Genomic DNA, 16,565 nt, shown 5'->3' with positions numbered 1-16,565 from the left:
TGCTAAGTCATTCAGTCATGTCTGACTCTTTGTGATCCCATGGACTGTAGCCTGCCAGGCTCCTCTGACCACTAACACCACCTGGGAAGCCCAGAGAAGCCATAGGCTCTACAAATGGTCACTGAATCAGCCACTTTCTCCCATTTCTTGGACCTGAGGCTGAGTGTCTGGCATACTATATGCTGTCTTAAAAGGCAGTTATTTATAATAACCTCCTTGGCCCCTGGGTTTAACTCCTGTTTTTAATCCTCAAAATGCTAAAGACTCACTTGATACCCACTAGGATGACTATTGTCAAAATAACCAGAAAATAAGACGTGTTGGTGAGCATGTGGAGAAATTGGAAACTCTGTGCACCGATGGTAGGAATGTAAAATGGTGCAGCCAATGTGAAGAATAGTTTGGTGGTTCCTCAAAAACTTAAAAATAGAATTACCATATAATCTAGTAATTCCACCTCTAGGAATATACCCAAAAGAATTGAAACAAGGACTCAAGCAGATATTTGTACATTCATATTCATAATAGCATTACTGGCAATATCCAAAAGCTGGAAGTAACCCAAGTGACCACTGACAGATGAACGGATAAACAAAATGTGGTATAAACACACAGTGGAATATTATTCAGCCTTAAAAAAGAAGGAACCTCTGACACATGCTACAAAATGGATTAACTTTGAAGACATTATGCTAAGTGAAATGAGCCAGTCACAAAATGACAAATACTGTATGATTCTACTTATATGAAGTAAATACAGTAGTCAAATTTGTAGAGACAAAGTAGAAATGGTGATTCCAGGGGCTGGGAGAGGAGAGAACAGAGTGTTGTTCTTTAACAGGTACAGAGTTTCAGTTTTTAAAGATGAACAAAATTCTAGAAATGGATGGTGATCTGGTGTCTACCTATTCCAATATTGTTTATGAGAATTAAATGAGCATAGATTGTGAAGTGATTTGTAAATAGTAAACCACATTCCAGGTGGGGGATAAATGCCATATAAGTGATACAGGTGAGTGTGAAATTTGCACAGAGCTACGATCACTTCCAATGGGAATAATAGAGGATAATAACAGAGCTTTCCTGGACGACCATGAGCTTCAAAGAATGGGCAGAATTCTAAAAGGTGCAAATACAGAGGGGCATTTGGAACAGAGAGGGGCACAAGTAAAGGGCAGAAGTAAAGTGGACACATAAAAGATGTATTTGAGCAAATAATCAGGTTTCTTAGGAGAGTAGAGTGAAAAAAACCAACAGCAAGGGTCATATTATAGAAAGTCTTGAATTTTTGTCTATGAAATTCAATTTTCATTCAGTGGACAATGGGAAGCCAACTGTGTCTTTAAGAAGAAGGCTTACTAGAGCTTTATAGGTACTATTGCAGAGGTATACAGAACAGATTGAAAGATAGCCTAAATATAAGAGATCAGCTTAAACGTTATAGATTTTCAAGTCATGAGTTATTCAGGGCTAAGGTAAGATGTTGGCAGAGGAAATTAAAAGGAAAGGATACAAATCCTGATGTTAGATTAGTAAGAATTTTACAACTCCTTATTACCTTACTATTGGTGGAAGGTTGACAGTAATTTCAGATCTAACAGATATTTCCAAGAAAAAAATCATGTATCTAGTCACATCTCTATTCTAGGCTTCAGAATCATGCCATTTCTCTATCCTTTGGGTATCACCTGAATGTTCTTCAGGCCCCTCAAATTAAAGATGTTCATCCTTGAGCTTATAAGCCTATTACTTCTTCAGTTTTCTGATTCTTACAGAAATACCATTTATACTTTTTTTCTCTCATTAAAATAGTGATGAATATTCTTTGTTGAACGTTTGAAAAATCATCACCATGCAAAAACGTAACCTCCCTACTGCCCACAAATTTTTCACAAATGTATTTGATAAACATATTTATAGTCTTTTTACACATATGATTAACTTTTTAAGTAAGAAAAATTTAGCACTGAACTCTACATATTATGTTGTAACTCTTTTTTGTTTTGATGACCTGGTTCTACTATATAATAATACATCAAGATCATTTCCCCCATATCCACATAGTCAATCATTAACTACGAGATTAAAAAAATTAATTTATTTTAGTTGGAGTATAATTACTTTACAACATGGTGATGGGTTTTTGCCATACATCAACATGAATTGGCCACAGGTATATATGTGTCCCCCCCACGCAGATTTCCCCTCACACCTCCTTCCCGACTCTATCTCAGTTGTCCCAGAGCTCTTGCACAGCGAAGGAAACTATAAGCAAGGCGAAAAGATAGCCCTCAGAATGGGAGAAAATAATAGCAAACAAACTAACCAACAGAGAATTAATCTCCAGAATATATAAGCAGCTCATGCAGCTCAATACCAGAAAAACGAACAACCCAATCAAAAAGTGGGAAAAAGACCTAAACAGACATTTCTCCAAAGAAGACATACAGATGGCCAATAAATACAAAAGATACTCAGCATCACTCACTATTAAATAAATGCAAATCAAAACCACAATGAGGTATCATCTCACACCAGTCAGAAAGTCCATCACCAAAAAGTCTACAAACAACAAATGCTGGAGAGAGTGCGGAGAAAAGGGAACCCTCTTACACTGTTGGTGGGAATGAAAACTGGTACAGCCACTATGGAAAACAGTGTGGAGATTCCCTAAATACTGGGAATAGAACTGCTTTACAACCCAGCAACCCCACTGTTGGGCATATACTCCAAGGAAACCAGAACTGAGAGAGACACATGTATCCCAATGGTCATTACAGCACTATTTACAATAGCTAGGACATGGAAGCAACCTAGATGTCCTTTGGCAGATGAATGGATAAGGAGGGTGTGGTATATATACACAATGGAATATTACTCAGCTATAAAAACGAACACATTTGAGTCAGTTCTAATGAGGTAGATGAAACTAGAGCCTATTATACAGAATAAAGTAAGTTAGAGAAAGACAAATACTATATATTAACACATATATGTGGAATTTAGAAAGATGGTATCAATGACCCTACATGCAAGGCAGCAAAGGAGACACAGATGTGAAAAACAGACTTTTGGACTCAGTGGGAGAAGGCAAGGATGGGATGATTTGCGAGAGTAGCACTGAAACATGTACATTACCTAATGTAAAATAGATGACCAGTGCAAATTCGATGCATGAAGTAGGTCATCTATGTGATCTTGAGTAAATCAATCCCCCAATTCTATTTTCTTTACTCGAAAATGGATATGCTACTACTTAGCTCATTGCATTGCTGTAAGGTGGTGGTTTCTAAACTTTGCTATACATTAGAATCACCTGGTGAGCTTTTTAATATTCAAAACTGGTAGTCACATCTCAGCATGTCTGGGAATGAGAGGTAGTCACCAATAATTTTTAATTCAGTCAACTTCAACTTACAGCAAAACCAGAGAGTCAAATTTAAGGTTTAAATGAGACAACATATAAAAAGCACCTGGCAGGTAGAAGGCACTTAATAAATAATAGTATCTTTCATTTACTGAATGTCCACTATGTATCCTACACTTCACCATTCTGTATTCATTATTTCCTTTAACTCTTATCATATCTCTATGAAGTTTTATTATCCTAATTTTACAAAGCAGGGAACTTCGATTAAGAAACCTCTGAATGTAACACATAATTCAAGAATCATGATTCAAATCCAGGTGTCCTGGACTCAAATCCACCCCTTTTCCTCACACTACACGGCCTACAGAAATAGTTATTTTCCCTCTTTTCTTCCCAGCTTCTCCAATCCTATTTAAACCAGTTGACCATAATACTTTTCACACGAATGAAGTTTTATGTAAATAAAAACTGAATTTGCATTCTGTGGGGTTTCTATCCATATTTTCTGTAACTCTACTAATTCCCATTTTCAGCAAAGAAAATAAGGGTTAATTGTGTGGCAGAAGCAGATTGTGAATGCCTATTTGATATACACTGTTAATTGAGTGTAAAAATGTGTGTTTTATCCCTTTACCTATATAACCCAGGGAACTACAAATAGATTAGAAACAATTATACTCATAGATCCCCCCTGAGGCCTTATGCAGTCATCTTTTAAATATGTAACATTTGCTATAGGAGAATTTGTATTGGCTTTAAGCAAACTAATCACCACCATTAGAAATTAACCACACATGGATACACATTTTATATACATACATAATGGTTTTGAAACAGACAAAATTCCTGGCTGCACCACGGTTTTAAGGCCTGTAAGGATGACTCTGCTTGAACACGTGGTGCGAGGAGTACTTCCATCTGTGGGTAGTTAGGAATCGTGTCAGTTTTTATCATGTAGTAAGACACAGTCAAATTATTTCCATAACTTTTGGAAGTTACTCATTCCACATTTTCTTTATTACTTTTTGGCATTGGAGGCTATTTTATTGCTCTGACCAAATGTCTATGTCTTGATAGCAAAAACATTTGCTTTCTTCTCATCGTGCTCGATATTTTTGGAAGAACAAATTGACAACTCCCATGAATGATTCTGAGTTAGCAGGAGAGCATCTGCTGTAGGGTGGCTCTCCCTCTTTTGAAGTTCACTGAGAAGCGAATTTCAGCATTTTAAAAGCAAGAATATTGCCCAGTCTGAGGTGACAATAAAAGGAATCTACATTCAAAGTCTGGACCACTTATATCCAGAAAACAGGAAAATGTTAATATTTAGTTGGTACATGCTAGCAGATGCTATCCACACCAATACAGAATGTCCCTGAATATGAACTGGCCTATCTTATATTCACTTACTTTTGGGTTTTGATATTTGCCTCGGAAAATTTCCTGTTCAGGGTGGGTTCTATTTTTAAAAAGTTTATATGGTGGGAAAAGAGACACATTAACTGAATTTGGTAATAATTTCATGTTAAAACTGGTCAGTGAAATCTTTTTCAAAGCAATTGTATCTACTCAGTAATAACACAGGGGCTTATTTCTTCATTGTTCATATTGTGAATTTTCAGCATTCCTTTAGTGGCCCATTTTTGTTGCATATTTATTGACTGATTTTTTAAAGACTCATCGATCATTAAAGATCTTCGGGAATACATTCAAAAACGTTAAAATGTTAGGCTTAGTAAAATTACAACAGGCAACGTAAGCCAGATTGAGAAATATCTTGCCAAACAGTATTTCTCAGCAAGCCATTTGGAGATACTATTTTTTTTTTATAAAAAGTAGTTGATACCTTGATCAAAAATGTAATTTCTCCCTTCCCCTTTTTCTGAACATTAGTGTTCTTGTACACATATAAATTCCTACATATATTCCTGGCATTCATATGTGATTGCATACAAATGTTTTTCTACAGAGTCAAAAGGAATTAAAAGTTCTCAGTGCCAGAAATTATTTTAAACAAATTCATTTGGGATTCTGTTATAACCTTTGGGGTCTGAAACCATGAGGTGCTTACAAAATAAGGTAGAAAAGTGGGGAGATAATTCTCTTAGTGACCAACACAATATATGAGTTTTCCCTTGGGAGAAAAATGTATTGGGTTGGCCAAAAAGTTCGCTAAAGTTTTCCATAAACATCGTATGGAAATCTGAATGAAATTTTGGGCCAACCCACTATTTAGGTGGCTGCTGACTTTGAGTCTTTGTGATTGCGGGAAAGAGAAAATCTCTGCCTACTGTGGGTAAAAGGGTGGGTCTTGGGGTGAGAGGAAATATACTTGGATGGGTGGCCAGGAAATGCCTCTGACGTGGTAAATTTAAAAACTGAATTAGGAAGAAAGAAAGGTAAAAACTGATATGAAATATGGAAGGGATGGAGAACTTTCCAGGCAAAGGGGAAAGCCCATAAAAAGGACCCTGAAGAAAGAGAGTCCTATAGTTCAGAAGCAGGCAGTTCATTACTACGTGTGAAATGAAATGTTAAAGGAAAGAGTACCACAAGAAAGAGTTGTAATGGATAAGACCTAAAATCATTAGGAGCCTTGAAAGCATAGGAAAGAGTTCAAATTTGGTTTTACGGTATTTATTGAGAAGAGTTTTAAGCAAAACAGTGACATGACTTAACTTCAGTTTTGAAAAGATTATTCTGACTACTAGAGTATAAACCAGAAGAAGCTAGGCAAATCAATAAACTATTGAAAGACAGAAATGACCAAAACGGGTACAAGACCGAAACTGTTTCAAAACTGGATACAAAATAAATCACAAAGGTTAAAAATTGATAATTTAAAAGACACAGATGGTTTTAGACATGAATTCTTTCTTATACTAGTGAATATATATATATATATATATATATATTTAGTCCACCAACTCTAAACTGTAGAAAAACATGAAAACTTTTCAAATAAAGTTGGAATAGCCTTAGTAAAAAATCCAATGCAATTTAAAAGAATTTGTATGTTTTACATTTTGAAATGAAGATATCTAGCAAGATGATTGAACACACCAAATACTACAAGAGAAAAACCATGTGATTCTGTCAATGATTGCCATAGAGGTATTTGATAAAGTTCATTAGTCATTTATAAGAAAAATTCTAAGTCAAATTAGGAATAAGAGAAAGCTCTATAGCAGGTCTTGGCAGCCAGAGGAGGATGTGGTATGGGCCAGTTCATGCGCTACTAAAAAAGAACAGGTTTCTCTGCCTGCCCAGCCTGTGTTCTACCTGAAGGACACATGCCAGTGATAACAGGCGTGGAGACCTTCAGCATCACTGGCCTGCAGCCTGATACCAAACCCTATTACTGACCTCTACTTTTACAGCCAGCAGAGCGAGCGGTCCTGCTCCACCAATTACCAGGGCTCTGAGGATCAGTGCTTCACCACCTCCAGCCTGGCATCTCTGTGTCTTAGGAAATGAGGCATTTTATAGGTAGTTTTGAGAAACTTTATTCCTTTTCTGTCCCTCTAGGGTACAGGAATTCTTAGGGGCTTGGCTAGGCAAAGTCTTTCAACCTTGTCACTGTTGACATTTTGAACCAGATAAGTCTTTTTGCTGTGGGGCACTCTCCACCATTATAAGATATTTGGCAGCATCCGTGGTTTTTACCTGCTTGACACCAGCAGCATACAATACTTTCCCTTAGTTGTGACAACCAAAAATGTCTCTAGACATTGCTAAACATCCTGAAAGACAAAAATCAGGGCAGTTGAGAACTGCTGGTTTAGAGGACAATGTCATGACTATGTTTATCATAACTTATGGCTTCATAAGTTTGCATTTACACCAATAAATTCTCAATTAGGAGAGAAAAGGGGGAAAACTATCTGTGTTAAGTCAGACTGAGCTGACAAAATAAAACACCATAGACTGAGTAGCTGTAAACAAGAGGAATGTATTTTCCCACACTTCTAGAGGAGGGAAGTCTGAGATCAGGGTATAAGTATAGTTGGGTTCTGATAAGGTCTCTCTTCCTAGCTTGAGGATGGCTAAATTCTCACTGGGTCCTCACACCGCAGAGAGAGAGAACCAGCAGTTCCAGAAGACAGGGATCTACCCTTCTGATCTCATGTATCCTTAAACACCACAAAGTCTCTATCTGCAATAAAGTCACATAAGGAGTTACATATGTGTAACAAATGAATTAGGGGGTGACATAATTCAGTCTACAGCACTACCTACTAAATAAAAATTTTTAATAAGCTTTCCCTGAACTCAACAACCACATTATATACAGTAGCCATTTATAAATTAAAATCAGTAACATAACAGGGATTTCTGCTATTATCACTAATATGCAACACATTTTCGAGACCGATAAGGCTAAAAAATATAGAACCGTGTAAAAGAATAAAAAGATAGTACTATATTTCCAGTTGGTATGACTTTATATTTAGAAAATATAAGATATTCTGCAAACTATCTGTGAGCATTAATAAGAGAATTTGGTAATGTGAGTAGCCAGATGCAAAATTAATAGCTTTTCTTCCTACTAATATTATGCAATTAGAAATTGAAATAGGAAACATCCCATTCATAAGCACAATAGAAAATAAAAATTACCAAAATAAATCTAAGAAGACAGTAATTACATCTAAATGAAGCAAATGATAACAGTTTATTGAAGGACATAAAACAAGATCTGAAATTGAAGAGACAGTACTTCCTATTTAGTAATAAACATATATTTATTGCGGTTCTAATCAGAATCTCAGCATAATTTTTTCAATTGGTCAAAAATTCATATAGAAAAAAGAATATATAATAACTTTTTATTAAAAAAAAATCAAGGACCTACTCAATCAGATATTAAAAGTGCTCTAAATCTACTGTAATAAAAGCACTATGTATTACCATACTAATAAGACAACGAGATACCTGGTATAAAACAAATCTAAAATGAACATAATAAATGATAAAGTTATTATTTTGATTTAGAACAAAAAACTTTTCTTTCTAAAAAGATGTCAGAATTCCTGGTTAGTTATTTAGAAGAATATAAAAGTACTCTATGGCTAAAGAAGGCTAAAGATATAAGTGTAAAAAAATTACAAGACAAAAAGAAAAATTAAGAGACTTTTCTCCTTGGAATGGAGAAAGCAAGACAATGAAGTCTTAAAAACATACAGAAGAAGCAGAAGATTTGGCTACACTAAATTAAGATATTTCTGCCCAAGAAAGAGAAGCTAGTGCTGTTGTTCAGATGGGAGGTGAGAATAGTCATGAATGGAAGTCGTAGTGGTGGGGAGAAGTAGACAGAGTTGACATTAATATATACCTTCCAGAAAAACATCTACTTCTGCTTTATTGACTATGCCAAAGCCTTTGACTGTGTGGATCACAATAAACTGTGGAAAATTCTGAAAGAGATGGGAATATCAGACCACCTGACCTGCCTCTTGAGAAACCTATGTGCAGGTCAGGAAGCAACAGTTAGAACTGGACATGGAACAACAGACTGGTTCCAAATAGGACAAGGAGTACGTTAAGGCTGTAGGTTGTCACACTGTATATTGTCACTTATTTAACTTCTATGCAGAGTACATCATGAGAAATGCTGGGCTGGAAGAAGCACAAGCTGGAATCAAGATTGCCGAGAGAAATATCAGTAACCTCAGATATGCAGATGACACCACCCTTATGGCAGAAAGTGAAGAGGAACTAAAAAGCCTCTTGGTGAAGGTGAAAGAGGAGAGTGTAAATTTGGCTTAAACCTCAGCATTCAGAAAACGAAGATCATGGCATCTGGTCCCATTACTTCATGGGAAATAGATGAGGAAACAGTGGAAACAGTGTCGGACTTTATTTTTTTGGGCTCCAAAATGACTGCAGATGGTGGTTGCAGCCATGAAATAAAAAGACGCTTACTCCTTGGAAGGAATGTTATGGCCAACCTACGTAGCATATTAAAAAGCAGAGACATTACTTTGCCAACAAAGGTCCGTCTAGTCAAGGCCATGGTTTTTCCAGTGGTCATGTATGGATGTGAGAGTTGGACTGTGAAGAAGGCTGAGCACCCAAGAATTGATGCTTTTGAACTATGGTGTTGGAGAAGACTCTTGAGAGTCCCCTGGACTGCAAGGAGATCCAACCAGTCCATTCTAAAGGAGATCAGTCCTGGGTGTTCTTTGGAAGGACTGATACTGAAGCTGAAACTCCAATACTTTGGCCACCTCATGCAAAGAGTTGACTCATTGGAAAAGACTCTGATGCTGGGAGGGATTGGGGGCAGGAGGAGAAGGGGACGACAGAGGATGAAATGGCTGGATGGCATCACTGACTCGATGGACATGAGTTTGAGTGAACACTGGGAGTTGGTGATGGACAGGGAGGCCTAGCGTGCTGCCATTCATGGGTTCGCAAAGAGTCGGACACGACTGAGCGACTGAAATGAACTGAACTGAACTAAGGTAGGAATACCTGGACTTCTAGACAGAATGGATGTGGATTCGAAAGTGTGAAGACAGTAGAATTTGATCCAAGTATTATGGGATCATTTTTAAGAAAAAATACAAAACTACTCATTCCAAATTAGATACAAAATGAGTATTTCTTTAGAATGAGAAAAGAAGCCAAAACACATTACAGATTTTAAAAAGCTCCAAAAACTATAAACATTACCAAGTCTAAGAAAAAGTAATAATGAGATACTAATTTTAATCAATCAACTGCTTGAGACACTTTGGCAGTGAATTTTTTGATATCATCTGTTGAAAGACAATGATTTTGTAAGATAATATCATAAATAAGGAAAAAGGAAATAAGGAAAGATAAGTTAGTCTTTGTTCTTGCATGGTTGATCAACTGTTGTTTTCTTTATTATGGCGAATTGGGATATATAAAACACAACATCACACATAGATGTACTTATATGTAGTATAGCTTTAAGCTTGTGGTCTATGCGAAAAATTCGATAATTCAATTTCATTCAGTTTCTATATAAAAATATGAATTATTTATAATCATAGATGTTACATTTTTGTGGCAAGGGAGAACTTATATTTTGACTAGGCACCATTATGTCTCAAATATTTCAATATTCAGCTAAATAAATGCTCTATCAGCCAAATGAATGCTAAATATTACAAATCTAATGACTAGAAGAATTATCCACAGGATAATTTCTGGATCCCCAAATTTCAAATATTTCTTCTCTCTACACAATACTTCTGAGTGAGACAGATAGTGCTCTTATTGTAAGATAACTGTAGGTCCTGATCTCATGTCACTAAACTTGGATAAGTCAGTGAAGTGAGTGGTTAGGAACTTTCCTAAAACCACTCCATGCAAGAATGTCTAGCAATAATTGTATACAGAAGTGTCTGTAGATTAAAAAAAAAAAAGTGTATCTCAACAAATCCAAACTAAATATATCCCTAACACAACTTTTTCTTGCAGCTAGATCTTAAAAGTACATGAGGAGAATGTGATTAAGGGGAAGTCAGAGTGGAGGTGGGAGGCATACTTTTAATTAGCTTAAGTTAAAATATGCTACTTTTGAAAATTTTATAAAAATATGTGACCATGTAAACACTTTTGGGTTTCAGGGTCTTTGATAGGGCTCTTACAAGTGGGGAGCACTAGAACTTAAGCTTCACTGATTCTCAGTAAATTCACTTCTGGTTGACAGAGGGAAGAATCATAGATGATATCCAGGCTTTTGGCTTGAATAACACACAGTAAATGGTCGAATAAAGACATTTCCTTGTTTGAGGTTTCATGGCACTTTCTTAAAAACCAGGTGGTTGGGTAGCACCAGGGAGGAGAATCCTGCACAATTGGCTGCCTAGTCTAGAAAGCTTTTGCTCTGTGACTCAGAGATTCCTTTCCTCTATGTGGAGACACGAGGTAACCTGGCCTGGAGAAATTTCTACCCTTCAGGCAGTACTACCATGGACCTTTGGGAGCCCTCTCAGCATCAGATGAACCAGGCCGATGAAAACAGTATCACAAGAGCTCTCAAAACTAAACTATCATTAGAACTGTCATAAAACAAAAGATTTAATAGGACCCAGACTCTAGTAGCCAAAATGTCCAGGATATAGTTTTTTGTTTTGTTTTGTTTTTTTTTAAGATCACCTGTTATATACCAAGAATGAGGAAAATCACAACTTGAACAAAAAGCAAAATTGACAAAACCAAGATGAATCAAATACAGAAATTATAATAACAAGAATTTTAAAGCAGTCATATTAAAAATGCTTTAATAAGCAATTACAAATTTTGTTGAAACAAATGAAATGAAATAAAATGACAGAAGAGAAATAGAAGTTATAAAAAAGAATGACATGGAAAATAGAGAACTGAAATACAATAATGTTAGAAATAAAAAATTGCTTGAGGGCAAAGTTGCAGAGTAGAGGTGACAGATAAAATCAGTGAACTTGAGGAAAAATCAATAGGATTTACTCATTCTGAACAAAGGAGGACAAATAGACTGGGGGAAATAAAACTGAACAGAGACTTACAGGAATGTTGGCAATAACAAAAAATCTAGCATTTGTATTACTGGGTTCCCTCACGACTTCCATGGTAAAGAATCTGCCTGCAATGCAGGAGACCTGGGTTTGATCCTTGGGTTGGGAAGATCCTCTGAAGAAGGGAATGGCAACCCACTCCAGTATTCTTACCTGGAAAATCCCATGGAGAGGGGAGCCTGGTGGCTTTCAGTCCATGGGGTCACAAAGAGTTGAACATGACTGAGCAACTAACACTAACAGGAGAGAAGAAAGGAGAGAGTGCTGAAAGAGCATTTGAATAAATAATGGTTGAGAAATTTTTAAAATTAGTTTAAAAAAAAAAACAGAAAAGAAGAAAAGCCCTAAAACTATAAATAAAGAAGTTGTGAAAAATTAAAATAATATAAACTAAAAAAAAAAATCCATGCTAAGACATAAACTTTCAAAAACTAAAAATATTGAAAAAAATCTTGAAAGCAGTCAGAGTGAACCAACACATTAGCTACAGGAAACACTACTTTGAATAACAATGGATTTCTTTTGGAAACCATGGTGGCCAGAAGGATATGCCACAGCATTTTCAAATGAGTAAAGAAAATAGTTGTCATTATCAAATTTTATATCTGGGAAATTTATCCTTCAGTAATGAAGAGGCAATGAAAACATAACCAGATAAAAGAAAACTAAAAGAATTTGATGTTAGCACATCTACCCTTCAAGAATGCAAAAGAATTTTCTTCAAACAAAGAAAATGAATCATTTTTGAACAAATGGGAAAAAATGGAAAGAACAGAAATATGGGTACACGAAAAAGACTGTCCTTCTCATGAGTTTTGTAAATCATATTTGATGATTGAAACAAATATTTTAATGCCATCTTATAGCCAAGACAAGGCTAGAAGTGGGGAAGGTAAAGAAAAATAAATGGGAAAAAGGGATTCGATATTTCACTGAAGTAATGTTAATATCAGTAAACTGCTATAAGTCCTATATGTAAGTTATAATACCCAGAGCAACTACTATGAAAACTATACAAAGAGACACACTAAAAAAACTATATATTTACAGTTTTTTATAACTATATATCTATATCAATAGAGAATTCTAAAAATGTTTCAATAACCTGCAGGAAGGAAAGAAAAGAGAAGCAGAGGAATAAGAACCAGAGAAAACAAACAATAAAAGGCAAATCTAAGTTTTAATATATCAACTATTTTAAATACAATAGTCTCACTGCAACAATTAAGTACATTAAAAACACAACACAACTATATGCTATTTATAAGAAACTCACTTAAAATTCCGCAAGATAGGCTGAAAGTAAAAGGATAGAAAAGTATACCATGCACAGGCTAAGTTTTAAAAAAGCAGGAGTGGCTCTATTAATATGAGATTAAGTGGATTTAAGAGCAGTCAATGTTACTAGAGGCAAAGAGGCATATTACATAGTGATAAGAGAATCAATCCACCAGGTAGACATAACAATCCTGATATGTGGGCACCACACAGTAGAACCTCTGAAATACACAAAGCAGAAATGAATACAGTTGAAAAGAGAAATAGACAAATTTACCATTACTGTTTGGTCTTTAATGCCTCCTCTTAGCAAGCAATAGAACTAGTAAGAAATCATCAAAGACATAGATCTGAACCTGTCTTGTATTTCTGCTGCAAGCTTCTTTGCAGCAAACATTCTTGTTGTGAGCATTTTTGCTACAGACATTTTGGCCGCATAACTAATTGGCCGTAAGGCGTTTTGCTACGAAAGATATAACTGGTTGACAGTTTCTGGTTTGACATTTTGGTTTCACTGAGCTATGTTATTGATGGTTTTATTGAGCTGACAGATGATGATTTGCCACAAGAGTTGGTTTCTTATTTTCAAAGTCACTGCATTGGAGGAGAAAGAGGCCGAGGGCCTCAAAGGCATGGAGTTGAACCCATATTTCCTATGGAACTTAGGAGTGTCTGTCAACAGACATATGACAATATGCCAAGAACAAACAACACTGTGCAAGTTTTCACAATGTAATACAAAGGTCAGGAACAAATATGCATCTTAGCATTTGAAAACCAACACCCCTCTTAATGAAGGAAGGCATTTTCAGGAAAAAGAAAAGTGTGATGCCAAATGAGGAGAGGTATCAATAAACAAAAAAAATATATAAAATACTATGGATGAAAGACTTGGAAAACAATGCTTAGGTACAACTCATAATACAAAATTAATTCTTTGTGCAGTGTTGCCATGAACCTACATACATCTTAAATGTGTTCAAATATTTCATATTTTGTAATGAAGCCTTTTAAATTTTGTTATTTGTTTCTCATGAGTCATCATGTCCTTTTAAATTTCTCTTTTATTTTAAATTATTTTATCTTTTATCATAAAACTGTCTTATGGCCAATTAGTTATGCAATGGAAATATCTGAAAATAACAAAAATGCTTGTGGCAAAGATCTTACAGTGAAAGTGCCTAGAAGTGATCTGAACAACACAGTTAACCGACAGAAAATTGATGTATATAGAACATTTCACCCAACAAGAACAGAATATACATTTTTTAAGCACCATGGAACATTCACCAAGTATATAATATCTTGAGCATAAAACAAACCTTAATCAATTTAAAAATAATTGAAATCATAGAAAGTATGTTCTCTGACAAAAAGGAAACTAGAAATCAGTAACAGAAAAATGAGGAAAATCTCCAAAAACCTGGGAATTAAGTAATACACTTCTAAACAGTGGATCATAAAGTCTCAAAGGAAATTTTAAAATTCATAAAAGGAAATAAAAATGAAAACACGTCATATAAAACGTGGGGTGCAGCTAAAGCAGTGCTGAGAGGGAAACATATAGAAAAGAAGGAAGGTCTTAAACCAGTAATATAAGCTTCTATCTCAAGAAATTCCCCCAAAAAGAACAAAATAAGCCCAAATCAAGTAAAAGAATGAATATACTGACCACATTCAATTATTTTACTGCTCTTGTTATCAGGTCTGGATTCTATTGTCCAGCTTTATAACTATCTCTTTTCAAGTACCATTAATTAGTTGCTTATCTCTTTTGTAAATAACCAGAAAAAAAATCCTAACTTTCCTTCTACAAATCTCTCTCTCTACATTTCTTTACAGTGTCTCAGTATTAATGGAGAGAATCACAGCAGTACGGACCAGAGTCATTTCAAATCCATGACCATACCCCAGGAATGGTCATTTGACACTGACAAACCTACTCCAGTTTGACTTTTCCATTATTGCAGTGGATGGTTTCAGTTCTCTTATATTCTCTTCTCCTCATGATCTAAGCTAATAGGTCTGTATATTTTGTACAAAAATACTCCACTCCAGTAAGAACTGCCTCATCTTTCCACCAGATGGTCAATCTACTTGTATCGGTATACACATAATAGCCCCCCTCTAGTTATAATAGAAAAGGCACTGCTCCTATCTTAACTCACTTACCTTTATTTATTTTTTCCTCTGAAGCATTTTATTTGTATGTATTATATCCCTAGAAAAAGAATCCAAGGATTTTCCCTCCTGTGTGTTTTTGTCTTGCTTCTTCATGGTCCATGATGCCAGCTGAAGTTGTCAGTACAATGAAACCAAACTGATGGGACAGGAGCAAGTTATTCTGCCATTCTTCTGAAGGATCTTTGAGTTACACATCAAATCTGGGGCTGATCGCTCCATACTTACTTAGCCTGCCTGTGAGGTTCACAACAATTTCCCCAGCCTTGTGATCATCAATGATTTCAAATTCACCAATGTAACCATGCTTCATTATCACAGTTAGAGACCTGAGGATGACTTTGGAGCACGGCCTGATAAGCACCTGGCGTTGCCCCTCTTTTTGGCATTGTTGATACTCTTGAGAGCATTAGCCAGGACATTGATGTGCACCATTATGGCAGCATGGAAAGATGGTGGAAAACTCACCTTTATTTTTAAAAGGAAACTTTTTTTTACTGCCATTTTTCTTTCTCAACTATATTATTAATATAGTCTCCACTGGATCCTTCCCATCCAAACTGATGCATCCTTTAAGATGATTGAAACAAACCAAAAAAGCAAACAAACAAAAGCTTCCCTTTGATTCCACACCCTATTCCTGCTACTCTCCATATCTCTGTTCTCCTTCATAAAAACAGAGCATGGTCTATGCTTTTCTCTATGTTTTCACTTTCCATTTTCTCTTCAAATCATTCTAATTGGGTATTTCTCTGACTTATCTAAAAAAAAAAAATGGACCTTATATCACCAATGACCTCATCTTGCTATAAAGCTAATGTTCACTTCTCTGAGATCATCTTGCTTGAGCTCTTAACATTTAACCCCATGCACTATTCCCCCCTTCCTGATACACATCCCTCACTTGATTTCCAGGATATCAGGCTTCCTTGGCTTTTCTTTAGTCTCTTTGCCTCATCTCAAACTCCTTTCCCTCTTCCCCAACCTCTAAGTGTTTCTGTGTCCAAAGGCTTTCTCTTCTACTCTCTTCTCACCTCAGTGATCTCATCTGAGTAATTTCAACTAATCTCAGGGCTTTAAATTTCATCTTCAGTAGACAACTCAAATTTATACCTCCAGCCTAGTCCTCTTTTTAGAACTCCAAATTCCTATATTCTACTTAACATTTCAATATGGATCTAATAGAAAACTTAAACATGACC

At 35.7% G+C, this 16,565-nt stretch overlaps 1 pseudogene; it reads right to left on the bottom strand.

The window, feature by feature from the left end:
• Positions 1-15,351: 15,351 nt before the first annotated feature.
• Positions 15,352-15,801, bottom strand: LOC120866609 (annotated as a pseudogene).
• Between the last annotated feature and the right edge of the window lie 764 nt (positions 15,802-16,565).

This window comes from Oryx dammah, unplaced genomic scaffold, assembly GCF_014754425.2.
Source record: "Oryx dammah isolate SB20612 unplaced genomic scaffold, SCBI_Odam_1.1 HiC_scaffold_1, whole genome shotgun sequence".
Classification (NCBI taxonomy): Eukaryota; Metazoa; Chordata; class Mammalia; order Artiodactyla; family Bovidae; genus Oryx; species Oryx dammah.
The sequence above is the reverse complement of the archived record's forward strand: the minus strand, read 5'-3'. Positions and strand labels throughout refer to the sequence as shown.